The sequence below is a fragment of the Notechis scutatus genome, chromosome 4 (assembly GCF_049901735.1).
Source record: "Notechis scutatus isolate UNSWTSFEM ecotype Mainland chromosome 4, rNotScu1.2, whole genome shotgun sequence".
NCBI lineage: Eukaryota > Metazoa > Chordata > Lepidosauria > Squamata > Elapidae > Notechis > Notechis scutatus.
In genome coordinates this window covers 12,489,490-12,508,006 of record NC_142012.1, presented here as the reverse complement: position 1 = coordinate 12,508,006, position 18,517 = coordinate 12,489,490, and the positions used below count along the sequence as shown (strand labels likewise).

General features: G+C 39.5%; 1 protein-coding gene across 1 annotated transcript in view; it reads left to right on the top strand.

Moving 5' to 3' along the window:
• SCD5 (stearoyl-CoA desaturase 5) overlaps nt 1-18,517 on the top strand; it is a 32,796-nt gene that overhangs the window by 1,585 nt on the left and 12,694 nt on the right. The gene's annotated exons all lie outside the window — the stretch shown is intronic.

Here is an 18,517-nt window from a genome sequence, read left to right as displayed (position 1 = left end):
TGGTGAATAAATTGCAACTCTCAATAGTTGTGCTTTATGCTTTTGAAGGAGCAAGCCATAGCAATATGAAAGATTTTTCTACGTATTTCCTGCAGCTGGGGTAAATGTTCTTCTGCTTTCTGAATATTTTTCTTATTGTGTTGCCAGCTCCTTTAATTTTAGACAATACAGGGAGATAACTCTGCTGCTGAGTACAATCTGCTGCCAAGACATTTGATTTAATTCAGTGCTAACCTTGCAAACGAAATTTCACACCAAGATGTGAAGAGTGATTTAAAAGGTGATGCCTGACTAAATTTAGTCCTGTGCAAACTGTATAAAGAAAATATGTTTGTGCATCACAATTGACTTTTTCCTTTGCTGCTGAATAATTATATATCTAGGTTTAGCCTGGTCTTATTTCCATCATGCTTTGCAGATTGATATAAACTCAACAAGGTTTCTACAAACAAAATTATAATGATGTGGCAGGGGATAAAGCATTAAATAATCAGGGATGAAGGACAAAACAAAGCAAATGGAAATATATACTGCATTACCAAAATGGCCCAGATTCCCAGAATAAGATAATCATGTAGAGAAAGGCAGATCAAGATTCAGAACTTCCTGGTTTGTGGAAACACTTGACTAGGTTTCTCTCCATACCATTGTCAAAGAGAAGTCTATTTGCCTTTGGGTGGATTGAAAATGTGTTCTTATAATCCCCGGGTATATAATCCCAATGTGAACCAACTGGTGCATTTTGTTCTTTGCTCTTTCTCACAACTGTTGGCCCGTGTAAAAGAAACACTTACAGGCTTCTCCTAAACATGAGAGGTATGGAGCTGTGCAACATTTCATTAGTGTCCACACTAGTTCTTTGTTCCTTCTGTGTGGAAATTTTTTTTTCTTTCTCCCTTTTCCACGGCTAGCACTGGAGAAGTAGAAAAGAGGAAAGGCTATCGTATTTTTGAATGTGTGAACTGGGTCTTAAGCATCACCTCAGATGGTTTGGAGTCTATTTCTCCCTCCTTTAGTGAAGAAAGAGTGCTCCAGCTTTTATTGTAACAGTAGGCTAAAAATGCGATCCAGACTACCATTGAAATCCAGAGGTTGCAACTCGTAAAGAGCACTAAACCATCAGAGAGCCAGAAAGTGACGGACTTGGTAACAAAACCAGGATAATAATTTTTCCCTTCTACCATCATGGTAGCAATGGGATTTCTTTCTTTCTTTTATTAAAACAATTTATAATGAACTGTTATCGGTTGAAGAGGAGGAGGTGTTATGAGATGCCAGATTTAGCATATGGGAATGTTCTGTGAGATACATTGACGTTGTCTATAGTTTTGTAAACTGCCAGAAGGCATCAGATGGAAAAACTGCTTTATAAAGACCCAAAGAAATAATGAACTGGTCTGTTGGGCCTATATTTTCTGAAAAGCTTTATTGCGCTTTTCTTTTTAAAAAGATTTTTTATAGCAAGGATCATCCTTTTCCAGAAATTATCATCCTTTCTCAAAAACTATGAATGAATAATTTTTGGAAAACTATTTGCGAATGAATCTTGGTTACGAATGAATGTTGCGAATAAATCTTGGCTGCTCAAGAATACGAGTCTTAATTTTGTTAATTTTATTTAATGAATCCACTCCCCCCCACCCTTGCAATAATAATGGTTTTCCACTTGGGAAAACAACACATTTCTAATCTTCCATCCCATTCTCATAAGTAATTCTACATCCCTACATTTTTTATTTGGGAAAGATATATTTTTTCCTGGGAGATTAAATGCACTTGTCTTGGGAAATAATGATTAGCTAAAAAAAATCCAGAATTTGCTGGTGTAAAGGTGGAATAAAGGAAATAAATCATTTATTAATCAGGGATCAGTGCTATTTGGAAGCTGTAAATCTCTTCCTTTCCCACTTTGGATAAAGAATTTGTTCTTGTAACAGTTGAGAGTTATAATTTGTAAGCTGTGTGAAATGTTTATAGAGACTGAAAGGTGAACCACTTTGTTACTCTTCTCCCTGTTTTGATCTTGGCACAAGATCCACCACTCCTGAATACAGATGCCTTCTTGGAAAATTTCCCCAGACATTTAAAAAAAAATGCAATTTCAGAAAGCTGTCAGTGAGATTTGATGACTGAAAGGTGAGCACTTTGGAGGATATAACCATAGCCCTTAGACTTATATACTGCCCCATAGTGCTTTACAGCACTTTCTGGGTAGTTTTACAACATCAGCATGTTGCCCTCAACAATCTAGGTCCTCATTTTACTGATCTTGGAAGGATGGAAGGCTGAGTCAACCTCAAGCCAGTCAGGATCAAACCCTTGGCAGTGGGCAGAGTTTGCCTGAAATTCAACATTCTAACCATTGGGCCATTGGGTGTCCTCCTGAAACCTTTGCTATATAAATTTGAGCCATATGAAATGGACATTGTTACAGGTGATGTGGCTGCTTACTATATTTGGAGATGTGGGAATGGAGCAGAGATGGAGAAAGAGACTTCTGCTTCAGTGCCTTTTTGATTAAGTCAAGGGTGCCCAACCTTGGTAACTGTAAAATTTGTGGACTTCAACTCCCAGATTTTTTTTGAATTCTGGGAGTTGAAGTCCACAGATCTTAAAATTGCCAATTGCAGAGCACTCGGGCCACCAAAGGTACCCCTGACACAAGTAACATCAAGCTGGCCATGCCCTCTGGCCACGCCCCCACCAGCCCCACCCTCCAAGGTCAAACACAACCCTGATGCAGCCCTCAATGGAATTGAGTTTGACACCCCTGGTTTAAATAGTTTGATTACGACTTCTGGTTTGTTCCTCGTCGGAGTCGGAGTGGAATCCGTGATTGTGCATGGTTTTGCCTGAGCTCACTTGCTGGAGGGTCCCGATTGGGACCAGAACCACCCTGGTGGGGTGGTGAAGAAGGGGGAAATCACCTGGAGGGCCGAGGGGAGTCGAAACTCCCCTCCCTGACAGGAAAATCCCTCCCAAAGGCAAGCTGCAGCGGTGGTCCTAAAATGCCCACCACGAAGACAAAGAACACTCCGGGAAACTAAGTTTTGTGCTGGAGCAGAGAAGTAGCGAGCAGAGTGTGAACCAGGCAAAGGATGTCGCTTTTGAGGTACCCCAGTATTAAAACAAAGGGCTATTGGAGGGAAGTGTGTGGAAGCGGCGACCAGACAAAGTGAGAAAGAAATTGGATCTTATAAAACTTGGATTGGATTAATTTGGAGGAGAAAATTTAAAGGAAAATACTTTAACACAACAAAGGTTTAGAAATTAAACTGGATAACTATTGAATTATGGGCACTTAAAGGGCATAATTAAATGCTGAAATTGAGTGTGTTGAAAAGAAAAGAAATAATAGCTAATGATTGAAATTAGTGAACTTAATAAAAGTATTATATTCAATAAAGAAAGTTAAAGGTAAAAAGACTCAAGAGCACCACCTGATGGTACAGGAAAACTTCAGTACATTTTAAAAAGTGTTTGGTCTTCTCAAGAGTTTGGATTTTGGAACTTAAAAGAAAATAAAAGAAACTTTATTATTGTTATAGAACCATCCGAACAAAGACTCGAGAGTATGGATTGTTGAAAATAAATTCAAAAAATATTGGCTGAAATAATAAAATGGGCTCTGGGATTGAATATATCTATTAAAGAGGATTTTAACTATTAAGGAAGAGGAAAGAAAAGGAAAAAAAAGGAGAAGATATAATGGAGAAACTATTTGTTGATATAAGATTGGACTTACAAGAGTCAAGATTGGATTTGCAAAATATAAGGGACATGATAAAAATTAAACTTGAAATGTGCAATTATGTATTACAGAAGTTAGAAATGGTGACTCAGCATATACAAGAACAAAATAAACCAGAGGGGGAGGAGTTCTATAAAGAAGAAGCCAACACTGAAGGACAATTATTTAAGCAGGGAGGAAAATGAATTGGAATTAAAAATTTGTGGTCTAATGGGATGATAAAAGGGAGAATGGTTCGGAAAATGGATCAAGGGAGAGAGAAAAAGCAGAAAAAGGAAGGGCAAAAGAAAAATCAAAAGAGGGAGAGAGAAAAAAATTAATAACTGGAATGAGAAATGGAGGGGAATAAGAATGGGAAAATAGGGAATTAAGAGAAAGGACCAGAAAATAAAGAGGAATAGGAAACAAACAAGGATGAAAAGAAAGTATATTGTTCAAAGAGTGAGAGATAATGGGTGAAAAAAAAACGATAAGGAAGGAGATTCCGCAAGGTAATATGTTGTGATGTATAAGAATATATTGAAAATAGTATTTTGTAATGTATAGATGATTCATAAGGTGTTTGAGAAAATATAATGTGGAATCTGAGAAAAATATATATATATTTGTGTTATATACTAGACAGGGAGATTGATATTAAGGTAGAATGAAGGTGGTTAGCTCGAATTATTAACCAGAGGGGACAATTATATGTACAGATAAGGATTGATGAAATGACAAACGTGACAGAAAAAAGTAATATGAGAAATGACAACAGAAACGAGGTGAGAATTTTAGATAACATTGTAAAATAAGATATGAGAATGTATTAATATAACATGAATTGGAATTGGATAAGCTTAATATTTAACAATAATAAGGATGATGCAATATGAAACTAAACAAATATAATGAATAGGTAACTATAGTCATGTTTGTATTGAGATGTGAAACCTGGAACCACACTGCTTGCCAAATGAGATTTTTTTAAAAAAAATAAAAATAAAAGCAGGGAGAAAATTGAATAATGGAATTACTAGGTATGTTTAACTGATGTGGTGGTAGGCATTTGAAAGGTTTTGAAAGGTTGAAAATAAGCATTGAAGGATTACGAATTAATGTGAAATATATGCATTGAGAGATATGATTGGTATTATTAATTTTGCCTATACTAAAATGTACGATTATATTGATGCCACACTGTTAATGCATTGTTGTGCATGTGCAGATTGAAATAATTTTTTTTTAGAAAAAAAATAGTTCAAACAGTGCACTCATGGCTACGATAACAGAATCCATCCACCTTGAGGCTGGTTGTCCTCTTTTCTTTCCTTCCATCTTTCCCAGCACCAGAGCTTTCTCCAGAGAGCTGGGACTTTACATTATGTGTCTGAAATAGGATAATTTAAGCCTGCTCATTTGTGCCTCTAGAAAGAATTCCCAGGAGTCTTCTCCAACACCAAAGTTCAAAGACATCAAAATGCTCTCTTTCCTTCATCTTCCAAGTCCAACTTTCACTTACATAGAATGTATGGCTTGCACAATTCTGATCTTTGTTTTAAAAAGTAAAAGTTCCCCTCGCACATACGTGCTAGTCATTTCCAACTCTAGGGGGCAGTGCTCATCTCCATTACAAAGCCGATGAGCCAGCGTTGCCCAAAGACGTCTCCGCAGTCATGTGGCCTGTGGCCAGCATGACTAAATGCCGAAGGCACACGGAATGCTGTTACCTTCCCACCAAAGGGGTCCCTATTTTTCTACTTGCATTTTTGCATGCTTTCGAACTGCTAGGTTGGCAGAAGCTGGAACAAGTAACGGGAGCTAGAGATTCGAACTGCTGAACTGCCGACCTTTCTGATTGACAAGCTCAGTGTCTTAGCCACTGAGTCACTGCATCCCTACAACTTTTTTCTTTCTTTCTTTCTTTCTTTCTTTCTTTCTTTCTTTCTTTATTTATTTATTTATTTATTTATTTAATCTTTGTTTAAATTAGCCTAATTGATGTTGTTCATGTTGTTTTTCTAGTAAAGAAATACTGTATCAGGACTCTGCTGGGTATATTGATCTAGAAAATGTAATTATTTACAATTATTTTGAAGAATGAATTCCTTAAATGACAATTAAGTGCATTAGGCCAAAAATCCTACTCAATGTTTTTTTTTTTTTTATTGGCCAATTTAAGAAGAAAATTCTGGTTATTTGGTAAAAAATTCTGGTACATTTTTTCCATAGCAAGTGGCATAATTCGGCAGGCCTTGACTGATTCCCTAAAGCTAAACAGATTCAGATTTAGTTAGATGTGGAAGGATGATCCCCATAATTTCTCAGGACTATAGGCTCATTATTCTGGAATATGGCAATGACAAACTGCTTCCATATGGTTAACATGAAGGAATTGAGGCAGTCCCCAGGATTTCCCTGAGAATCTTTACTTTTATCTCTTTACTCTGCAACACCCAAAAGATGAAGGATCTATATCTCCAAGAATGGGTATGTGCATTCAAAGAAAGGTAATTTGTGACATTGAGGAATAACAGTAGGCTGCCTTGCAAACTTGCTAAGTCAAATTAAATATAATACACTCAGAATTCCCCAAAGACTTGGATAATTTGCAGTAGGTATTGCTACAAAATACAATAATGTTTAGTGATGCATCTTTATACAGAATCTTACTGTTAGAAATTCTGTTTATGTAAAGCACCACACACGCAAACAAAGAGTACAGTCACCATGTGCTTTACTGCTCAACTGTATAACTTGCTTACAGGAAACAAGAAACTCTACTTAAAACAAAAGAGCATGGAGTATATATACCATGGAATCAAACTTGTAAACACTGCCATCTATGGGCTAAATACTACTGTAGTTGTTGCATAAAAATACATTCCAGCAATGAATCCCAACACTTACCCTTTGGCTCCATTAGTGGAATGGAAGTGAGAAGCATTGATCATGACTTTGGTCTAGTGGTTAAGGCACCAGGCTGGAAATCAGGAGACCAAGAGACCTAGCCTCTCCTTAGGCACGAAGCCAGCTGGATGACTTTGGGGACAGTACCTCTGTCTCTGCCCTACAAAAGAGACAAGGGCAAATAAATCACTTCTAAGAAATGCTGCCAAGAAAACATCAGGGAGTTGTTTCTTTCAAGTTCTCAGGAGTCAAGATGGGTATTTATATACAAAGTTCCAAAAGTTGAAATATATTCATTCTGTCTTGTATGAGGCAGTTTACCTGACCTATATTAATTTTAAGTAAAGGATGGGTCAGCTGTGTGAGTGAATTAGACTTATCAGAAAACATATTTTCCCCGCAAGGCTAAAAATATTTTTATTCATTCGTTCTTGGTCTAGTTCAGGCAATATATCTTTTTTTTTGGAATTGCTTTAATTTGGGCTACTTTCCAAGATGCTGAAGGACAATGATGGAGAGGAAGGAAGACCAAAGGTCAGTGTAGAAAAGCAGATAATAAAATATTGAGGGTTTGTGCGAGAGAACAATAACATAAAACATGCCGTTCTTTTGGAATTCGCTTTCTCTGAGGTGCAGAGAGATGCACAGCATTAATATAATAAATAATAAATTATTATTATAAATAATTATGATAAATAGCCAAATATCAGACGAAATCCATGCACAGGCTTTCAAACTTTATTAAAAGGCATAAGGTTTCATTTGCTCCAGGTGGCCATGGGTGTCGTGTTGTGAAACCATTGTCAATGCTGAGTGAAAAGTCATACAATTCCAAAAGAAGGAATTTGAGACACTCCAAACTCTTACTGACTTTGCTTGTATGCATCGTGTGCATAAAAGCAGAACATCAAATGTCAGCATGCAACTATAAAAGTAGATAAATCTGAGAAAACCATGGACAAGCCAGATCTTTGAAATTTGACCATTAACCATTGTCTTGCTAGGTATAAAGTCACAAAAACCATTATTTACTTATTTATTCATTCACGCATGCATTCATTCATTCATTTGTTCATTCGTTTATTCTGGACTGTCGCAGCCAGATGTTCAGACCGGATTTGGCATTTTTGTCCACCTACCGAGTCCTTCCCAAGCAGACCTGGGATAGGCAGATGTGGATGTTTGATGGTATCCTCCCAGGATGTAAGCTGTTCTCAGTAAAGTTGCCTTTTGCAATTGATTGGTGGTGATTTTGTCAATTCCGATGGTGTTCAAGGGGTGCTTCAGTTGTTTTGGGGTTGCATCTAACATGCCCATGGTTATTGGTACTACCTCTGTCTTTTGCCACAGTCGTTCTATTTCAATTTAGAGGGTTTTTTTGTTTTTTTTGTATTTGGTTATCTTCTCCAGTTTTTTCTCTTCTCTTCTGTCCAGGTACTGCCAGCTCCACTGTCTAGATTTTTTAAGTCTTTCTTATTGTTAATTGCTGATTCTGGGGTGTTATGGCACAGGTGTCTATCTTTCTGAAGTCTAAAGTCCCAGAGCACTTTACTTTCTTCTTTTTCTATGACTTTCTCTATTTTATTCTAATGCTGCTCATCTCCCCCACAAGATGACTCTGCGCCAAATAAATAAGATAGGATTTCCCACCCCCCCACTTCTGCTTGTGAAAAAACTAGTGTTATATTAATGCTGTGCTCTTTTAGAGTCTCTGAGATATGTGCATATATGTGTGTGTGTGTGTGTGTGTGTGATGTTTAAGTCCTGGTTTATTGAAGTCTTGGTTTACTGAATAAATCACAGCTAGGAATCCCAAATACACAAAGCCATAAACTATGATTTGCAAACCAGAATGGTGTTGGACTCATTGAGCATATTAAACCTCAAAGAAACAAGCCTCATTTTGACTTACCGTAGCACAGTAGTAGCCTTTCCCAGTCTTAGGTTTTCCAAATATATTGACCTTAACTCCCAATATTTTCAACTGATGTTTCCAGAGATTATTGTACTTGGCATTCCTACAAGTTAACATCTGGAGGGTACTAGGATACTAGGCTGGCTTATCAGACTATGGCTCAAGTAACCATATTGTGTGAACTCTGAACTCTGCTGTGTGAACTTGGCTGTTTTCTTGCAGGCATCTCATTACCCTACTAGATAACATCTTCAATGCTTCAGTGTTTATCACTGAATGTGTTACCTAATTGGGCATTGAAACATCTGCAGGAAAACCACAAGCTCAGAAAGCACCTAGGACCCCACAGTTTATCCCTGAGCTGCAAATATTATTTTCCGTTGGTACCCTCATATGTGCTAAACCATACTTTATTAAGTATGATTTCTGGAATAAGCCATGATTGGCTCAGACTGTGCAACCAACTAAGCTTCAAACAAACTCCAATCAGGTTTGTTGCAAGCAAATTCATTTCTCTTTGTCTCTCTCTCTCCCGTGAGACCATGTAGGAATGACAAGGCCATGAAAACCTGGATTGCCTGCATCGCTGCTGAGGAAGATGGAGCTTGTAATTTGAAGGCTGCTTTTTAAATTGGTTCTGATTCAGAGGTTACCTGGGTAACAGTTGCCTCTCCTGCCTCTGCTCCTTCTTGTTATCTACTTCTGTTTCATTTTTTTCTATGGCCGTGTTTATGTGCAATTGGAACATCAAATTCCTACCTTGTTTATAAATGCCTATTTAAAATAATTTAAAAAAAACATGTTTAAAAGGAGAAATCCCTAAACTGAAGCTGCATTAGAAAGCCACGTTTTAAACCCTAGCTGTTCGTTGCAACTTCTTATCTGTGGCTGGCTGTTATGAAAATATATATATATATATATATAATTGAGCTTTTGTTCTCTGATCCCCTTGGAGACACCGATTTTGCTGCGCCATCTCCGTACAACTGATCTTATTTCATAGCTCTCTGTAGGCTGTAACCCACCACAGCAAAAAGATCGGTTTTCACTTAATGAGATTGAAGTTCCTGCTTTTTATTTTCTGGCACTGCTTAGGTGGGGGGGGGGGGGGGGGGTGTGGAAATCTGGAAATAAAAAGGGGTCACCTTCTTGTCTGAGGAATTAGAACACTGAAAGCTATCCCGAAACGTTGCAAAATCTATTATTCGAGCGAGTTCATAAAGGTTCTGTTACTGTCTGGAGTTTTTAAACCACTGCAACGTTTCTTTCGGTCTTTACATGCTCATATCTCTCTCTCTCTCTCTCTCTCTCTCTCTCTCTCTCTCTCTCTCTCTCTAATGAAAAATCCTCCATAAGTTTGAACATGCTTAAATAGCATCAGCAGATTACAAAGGCAAGTCCACAGAGCATAGGCTTAACTGTATCAACCTCAAGGCTTATAAAAATAACTGTTCTGCAGGACCCACTGAACTACACAAGCTGTCTTTTCAAGATAAGTGGAATAGCTTCCACATAAATTTCAATGTTACACTTTTTCTAATCCAGGGATTTACATCGTAATTCCTCTGTCGTCTCTGACAGAATAGGGAGGACGGGTGGCATGAGATAACCCTGACTTCTTTCCCAAATTGCAAAATATTTTCGTGACAAACATTTTTTTATCAAGGCCTAAATTATTTCCTGTATGTCTTTATAAAAGAAGAAAAACATCCTCTCCCTTTCTGGAGAAGTACACAAGAAATCAAAGGTGAAGATATTTTAAAGTATAGTTTTTTTCATAGTTATGGATTTATGGACAACTGCCATCTGGTTCCACAGAAATGAATACATAATACCTTTTTTTTTTAAAATCAAGTTTGGCCTGAAGCCTTTGGTCTTTGTGTTATAATACAAAATGAGATTTCCTTGGAGATTCGGTAAAATTTGATTCAGTTCCTTCATCCATCCAGCCCACCAATATTTTTTTATTCCCAGTAGGGAAATATTTTTATTGTTTCTTAGCTCTCTTTTATAACTGCTCATGAGTTTCTTCTTCTCACAAGGTCTCAAACTATTACCCAAAAAAGAAGGTTATGTTGCTTTTAGATGAGATGGCTGGCACACCAATCAGGACAAGAAGCAATGGGTGGAAACTAATCAAGGAGAGAAGCAACCTAGAACTAAGGAGAAATCTCTTGACAGTTAGAACAATTAATCATTGGAACAACTTGCCTCCAGAAGTTGTGAATGCTCCAACCCTGGACGTTTTAAAGAAGAGTTTGGACAACCATTTTGTCTGAAGTGATGTAGGGTTTCCTGCCTAAGCAGGGGGTTGGGCTAGAAGCCCTCCAAGGTCCCTTCCAACTCTGTCATTCTATTCTATTCTATTCTATTCTATTCTATTCTATTCTATTCTATTCTATTCTATTCTATTCTCTAATAAATAAAATAAAAACAAATAAAAATGTAATCAAGTATGATTGTGAGTGGGTTCAAGCAGATCATGGTTTCTTGTTCAACAAACCATGATCTAATATCCTGGCTTGGTGCAATGTATGAGTTCTCTACATTTCCCTATGTTGATGTGACTGATAAAATCCCTTATGCAGATATTAGATGTTTGGAAGACAACCTTTAGCTTGGCAGCAACTCAGAATTAGCCATTTAAAGATGGCATTCCTATGTTTATACTTACCTGGCAGGAAGATACCTTGATCATACTTACTAAGTTTGCAATATCAGGTCTGTGCCAATTTCATTTTCAAGTTCCTCTGGGTCATATGGGGTTCCCGGAATGAATCACCAGCATGAAGAATAACAGAATAACTGAGATGGAAGGGACCTTGGAGGTCTTCTAGTCCAACCCAAGCAGGGGACCCTATACCATTTCAGAAAAATGCCTGTCCAATCTCTTCTTAAAAGCCTCCACTGATGGAGCACCCACAACTTCTGGAGAAAAGTTGTTCTACTGATTAATTGTTCTGACTGTCAGGAAATTTCTCCTTAGTTCTAGGTTGGTTCTCTCCTGGATTAGTTTCCTTCCATCTCTTCTTCTCCTTCCTTCAGGTGGTTTGGAGAATAGGTTTAAAGTCATACCAAGCAGTGGAATGTTTAACAGCTGGCAACAATTATTTTTAAATACTGTCAAAAATAATCTCCTCTAAAGAAAGCTTCAGGATTAAATTTTGTTTGTTTATTATAAACAACTCCAGTCAGCAAACATATCTAGAAATATGTCTTCCTTCTCTTATTTTTCCCACAACAACTCTGTGAGATGATTTGGACTAAGAGAAAATGACTGGCTCGGGGTGACTTAGAACTTAGACTAACTTGATTGTCACTTTGAATGTACACTAATCGAAATACATTAAAATGAAATTTCATTGCGTACAGCTCTCAAAGGGTCACCCCCTCCAATATACACTACATAAATGTGACAAGCTAAAAATAAATACAAAATTATGCAAATACCCACATATATGACACAGAGAAACAACACAGTCTAGTTCTGATGCCTATGTAATATGCATATGTAATATGGCAAGAGAAACAAATCTTGCGAGTTTACCGGGCGGGTGGCATAGGGAATAAAACTGTTACAGAACCTGGAAGTCCTGCTAGAAATACTTTGAAAGCTCCTCCCAGAGTGGAGCAACAGAAACAAGTGGGTTGAAGTGGGTGTGCGGGATCTCTAACAAGGCTTTGAGTTCTAAGCACAAAGTACTTAAAAGCAGTATACTGAATGACAGGAAGCTTTCATACCGAAGGCAGGACTAGAACTCGCCCTCTCCTGGTGATCCCAAGTCACCCAGCTGGTTTTCATGGCTAAGGCGGGATTAGAACTCAGACTCTCCCCATGATTGGCTCGAAGTCATCCAGGTGGCTTTCATGGCTAAAATGGGATTAAGAACTCACTGTCTCCTGGTTTCTAACCTTGTGCCTTCACCACTGGACCAAACTGTCACATTGAAATGCTTCCTCTTTCCTGGTTTTCTTTCTCTCTCCTCTATCGCAAAGAAGAGGCGATGATGCACAAACTCAGTTGGGCCGATTCCTTTCTGAAAAATAAGTATTAATTGTGGACTTATAGCTGAACCTCACAGTGCCAGAAGGCAGAAAGCAATAGAGTTTCTTGAAATGTTAAGCTATGATTTATTTATTTATTTATTTATTTATATTTTTTTTACAAAGACTGTTAAGCTTCCTCTGCGAATTTAGGAGCTGAGATTTCATTACCCATAGCCAGCTTGTCCCTCTGCTACACAATTAATTTTGGCAGGCTGCCTCTCAGAGTATTGCAAACCTCATCATGGAAAACATGCAAGCAATCAGATTACTGCATTCTCCTCACCTTTAGCATAAGGACAGAAACAAAACCTTATTAAGGGAGCAGAAACTAGGCAAATACTGCATTTTTGTTCAGGGAGAGAGGGACGGAAGAAGAGAGGTGGGGAGAGAGAAAATCAGGAATAAATTTTTACTCTACTACTAATATTAATAATCTTTTCCTAGCCTCTCCCCCACTCTCTGAATTAAAATAGGACATCCATCTGCATCTCTCTTGAATAATTTGGCAGATTTTCTCCTATAGATTTGTAAACCTGTGTATAATTTCCCTCCCTCCTCTGGAGTAAATACAGCAATATGCAGCTTCGTATCAGAAGAGCTACTGTATCACATCCCTCAGGCTTTAGATGGTAGCAAAGAAATACATGTAGTCCTTGACTTACGGCCACAACTGAGCCCAAAATTTCTGTTGTTAAAGTGAATTTTGCTCCATTTTACGAGCTTTCTTGCCTCGGCTGTTAATTGAATCACTGCAATTGATAAATTAGTCACCTGGTTGTTAAGTGAATCTGGCTTCCCCATTGACTTTGCTTGTCAGAAGGTGGCAAATGGGTGTTAACGCTTAACCCCGGGTCATGATCTTGGAACACAGGTCATAAATATGAACCACTTGCCAAGCATCTGAATTTTGTGTGAGGATGGGGATGCTGGAAAGGTCATAACTGTGAAAATATAAGTCACTTTTTTCAGGGCCATTGTAGTTTTGAACGGTCGCTAAACAAACTGTTGCAAGTCAAGTACCTCAGGGCTGGCAAATTTGCGGCTCACAGGCCAGACGCGCCATGCATTGGCCGAGCCTATGCCCAGTTTAACGAAGGGAGAAAAAAGTCACAATACGTCCCGTGACAACGCTGTGACGACGCAAGTTTGACAGCTCTGGACTACCTGTAAAAAATGCTCTCTGCTGCCATCTAGGGAGACACCTGGACTTTTCAGTGCAGATATGCTGCTGGTCATATCCAGTGGTGGGATGCTGCCGGTTCACACCGGTTCTACTGAACCGGTAGCTCTGTTGAGCAGTTGGCCACGCCCACCCACCCCCACCATTTCCTCCTATATATTTCCCTGGTTGTTTTTTTTAGCTCAGCTGATTTGCGCAGCAGAGTGAATTGCCGCGCCTCAGCAGTTTTACTCACCAGCGCTGACCTAGAAGGTACATTTTAAAGGTTAAAATGGACATTTTTGTTTTTAGTTTTTAGAATAGAATAGAATTCTTTATTGGCCAAGTGTGATTGGACACATAAGGAATTTGTCTTGGTGCAAATGCTCTCAGTGTCCATAAAAGAAAAGATACATTCGTCAAGAGTCATAAGGTCCAACACTTAATGATCGTCATAGGGTACAATAGGCAATCGAATCATACTAGGAAACAGTCCATATAAATCGTAAGGATTCAAGTGACAAAGTTACAGTCATACAGTCACAAGTGGGAGGAGATGGGCGATAAGGAGTGATGAGAAGATTGTTAGTAATAGTAATGCAGACTTTGTAAATAGTTGGACAGTGTTGAGGGAATTATTTGTTCAGCAGAGCGATGGCGTTCAGGAAAAAACTGTCCTTGTGTCTAGTTGTTCTGGTGTGCAGTGCTCCACAGCAGGGGTCGCCAACCTTTTGGACCTCAGGGACCACCAAACTCATAATTTTAGATTCCAGGGACCACTAACGGGTTCTGTGGGTGTGGCCTAATTTGTGGGTGTGGCTTGGTGGTCATGTGACTGGCTGGGCATGGCTTGTATGTAAATATTATAAATATTTATATAAATATTGAATTTTTTTATAAAAAAAAGAGCAACTTTTACCCAAAATCAGGCAAAGCAGGCAGATTGAGTTGCTCACCAGCGTGCAAACTAAAGGAATCCAAACATTATAAATCACCAATATCAGGATTCTAGTTTGTGCTATTTGTCAAATTCTGCTTTATCCCAAATATTAATGAAAGCTGAGGTCTTTAATATGCTTCTCAAAGCCAAGGACTTGACCTTAGTCAAGTAACTTGATTAAACATCTATTGTGTGATTTATAGCATTAGCTATATTCAGCAAGCTGGGAACACTTCCAGAGTCAGTAATTGCATCTTGCATTTTGTTGGAAGAAAAATCCGGTCCAAAGGAGGTTGAATTTAGTCCAAACCTATAGATAACCACCCCAATACATGTGAACTGCTTAAAATGCCTTTGTAATAAGGCATCTACAGCAAGCTGAAGTGATCCTGAATGGTGACCAGGGAAGGTATCAGACAGGGACCAGTAAACCACATGATTTCTATTCATCGACAATATCTCAAAGGTAGTGTAGCTAGCATGCTGACCTCGTAAGAAGGAATGGATAATAAGAAAGTCACCCAGATGGATTTATCAAACAAATATTCCAATTTCATACTCGGGAGGAGAGAGACTGGCCAAGCCAGAGGGAGGACTCAAACAGGGAATTAGTCTGGAGTCCTTTCATCAGGGGTCCTCAGCCCCAGGGCTGCGGCCCACAATTTCTGTTGCTGAATGAGACTAGTTGTTAGGAGAGCTCTGCCCCATTTTATGACCTTTCTTGCCACAGCTGTTAAGTGAACCACTGCAGTTGTTACGATAGAAACATGGTGGTTGAGTGAATCTGGCTTTCCAATTGACTTTGCTTGTCAGAAGGTCGACAAAATGGATTACATGACCCCCCAGGACACTGCAACTGTCATAAATATGAGCCGGTGGCCAAGCATCTGAATTTTGCTCACGTGACCATGAGGATGATGCAACGGTTGTAACTGTGAAAAATGGTCATAAATCCCTTTTTTTGAGTGCTTCTTGTAACTTTGAACGTTCATTACAATGAAAAGTTCAAGGACTATCTGTAGGCCAAGGGAATATACGCTGTGATTCTACTTTTGCTCAGCCAGCTGCCAATACTTCGCTGGATGTTTGTGTGCAGTGTGTGTTGTTTGGATGCCTAATAAATATATGTTGTATCTTCAAAGTGATTTGGTTGTTTTAAGCGAGGCAGGCACCATACCTCCGGGATCCCTTCCAGTTCTATGATGAACAGTTCAGCCTGGTGTTCAATATACAGATACAGATTAACAGAGTTGGAAGGGACCTTGTAGGTCATCTAGTCCAACCCCCCCTCCCAAGGAGAGCCTACACCATTTTTGACAAATGGCAGTCCAGACACTTCTTGCAAGCCTCCAGGTATGAAGTTCCCACAACTTCCGAAGGGCCGATTGCTCTCACTCGATATCTTTATTCAGAGGATCCGGGGTATGAATGCTTCTTATAAGATGATTTAAGAAATGTTCTAATTCTATCTGGGAAATTGCAGGTAGTCCTCGATTTACAACGGTTCATTTCATGACTGTTCGAAGTTACAACGGCCCTGAAAAAAGTGACATGACCGTTTTCCATAGGAATGTTATAGCATTCCCACAATCGCAGGATCAAAATTCAGTCGCTTGTCAACTGGTTCATATTTATGACGTTTGCAGTAACCCGGGGTTGCGTGAACCTCTTTTGCGAACTTCGGACAAGCAAAGTCAGTGGAGAAGCCCAATTCACTTAGTGACCGTATTACTAACTTAATCCCTGCAGCGATTCACTGTGGCAAGAAAGGTCGTAAAATGGGGCAAAATTCACTTAGCTGGGGTTGGGTGGTTGTTGTTGTTTTTTGGAAGGCCCTAGCTTTCTATCTGCAAAGGGGAACAGGATTAAACCATTGTTTCTTCAACACAGAACAGTGATAGCGAAACTTTTTGTTGTGTGTGCCAACAGCACATGCGCGCTGGCACCCACAATGCAATGCACCCTGCCCCTCTGCGCATGAGCCACATCACCCCCGCCCCCTTACCTGCATTGCGCATGCATGCATCTCCCAGCTGATTTTTGGCCCGTTTGAGGCCATTTTCACCCTCCCAGAGGCTCGAGGAAGCCTCTGCAGCCTCGGGAGGCCAAAAACGGGCCCGTTTCGACACTTCTGTTATTTCCGAAAGGCCCATTTTTCGGCCTCCCGAGGCTGCAGAGGCTTCCCTCGAGCCTCCAGGAGGGCGAAAACGACCTCAAATGGGACAAAAATCAGCTGGGAGGTGTGCGCATGCGCAGTGCAGGTAAGTTTGGCTGGGGCTCGTGTGCCCACACAAAGGGCTCTGCGTGCCACCTGTGGCATGCAAGCCATAGGTTTGCCATCACGGACGTAGAAAGTCAAATCAACAGTCACATCAGTCCAATCAAAACTTCTATCTTGTGGCTCCCATTTTGACTCTTTTTTTTTAAATTACCCACTGTGGAAACCTCTGTAGGATTAAGAAAATCCTCATTTGCTCGTTGTCAGGGCAACTGATATACCGTAGGGCTTAACAAGCCCACAGATAAACTGGTGTCCTTTTCAAATCCTCAACTTGTCAGAAGTACATCACTGATTCATTTCATCCCTCCTATTTTTATCTTTCTCTCTCTCTCTCTTTTGAGTTCATTGCTGTTTGTTCCTTTTATAACTAGGTTAAGTTTGATCTTTGACAGTCCCTGGGAACTGCTAATTGATGCAACTTTTAGCAAACCTTTGCTAAGAAGCTACAGTACTTTCTTTCTTTTTAAAGCATTTAAAACTGTATCAAGCACATTGCAGATTAATCTCTTTGGCCCACCAGAATGAAAACGAGTATGCATTTAAAATGAGAAAATCCAATATTTGTAGGGTCAGGGTTGACAACCCAACTTCTCAATCTTTTTGGGGAAACCGCCCAAAACTGAGGAATCAAAAGAGTTGTTTTAGCACGATTTTTTTTTTCAAAATGGAAACTGTGAGTTTGGGAATATTCCGACCGATCCTGTTATAGGCTGCGGAGGCCTTCAGGAACCCTGGGTGATATGCATAAGTGAGAGTAGTCAGTGGATGACATCCCCCGAAAATAAGACCTAGTGCTGTGGTTTGCCGGCAGCAGGTGTGGACGGCTGAGGTCTCGGAGAGCGAGGACTCAGATGAAGGGCCTGCGGGTGATGCAGCGATGGGGCCAGGACCATCAGGGAGTGGAAGGCTGCCTTCGGAGATTGTGGAGGCTGCCAGCAGTGATGAAGAGGTCCCCAAGGAGCCTGTGCCCAGTGCGCATGTGCGCAGGGCTTCTCAAAGGAAAGAACAGCTGCAGCAGCACGGGTGACTCAGGAGTAAGGCTGCAAGGTAATGGCCCCTCCCTCAAGACATAAAAGCCAGCTGAGAAACCGGAGTTCTTTGCAGGAAGCAAAGACATTTTTGCACTCAAGCCTTGTGGACTTTCGGACTCTCTTAGTTTGTGTTTGGAGACTTTTTGTGTTTGAAATATTTCTTGGCATCTTTAGTGTTCTTGGCAGCCTTGCACAACCTTGGCAAGGCTCCTTCTTATCAGAGACAATTAGTTTGAAACATCCTTTTAACCAGGGAGGAATGGAATTCGTAAAGAATCATTAAAAGGTTTTGCTGTTACCTTCATTTCATGTTTGTTTCCTTGGAACAAAGTTTGGGTCAGAACACCTGTTGCCTTTTTGATGGCAAATATACATATACATATACATATACATATACATATACATATACATACACAAACACATACACACATACATACATACATACATATATATACTTAAGAAAAAAACTTAAGAAAACAAATATATCCATGTATGACTCCCAGT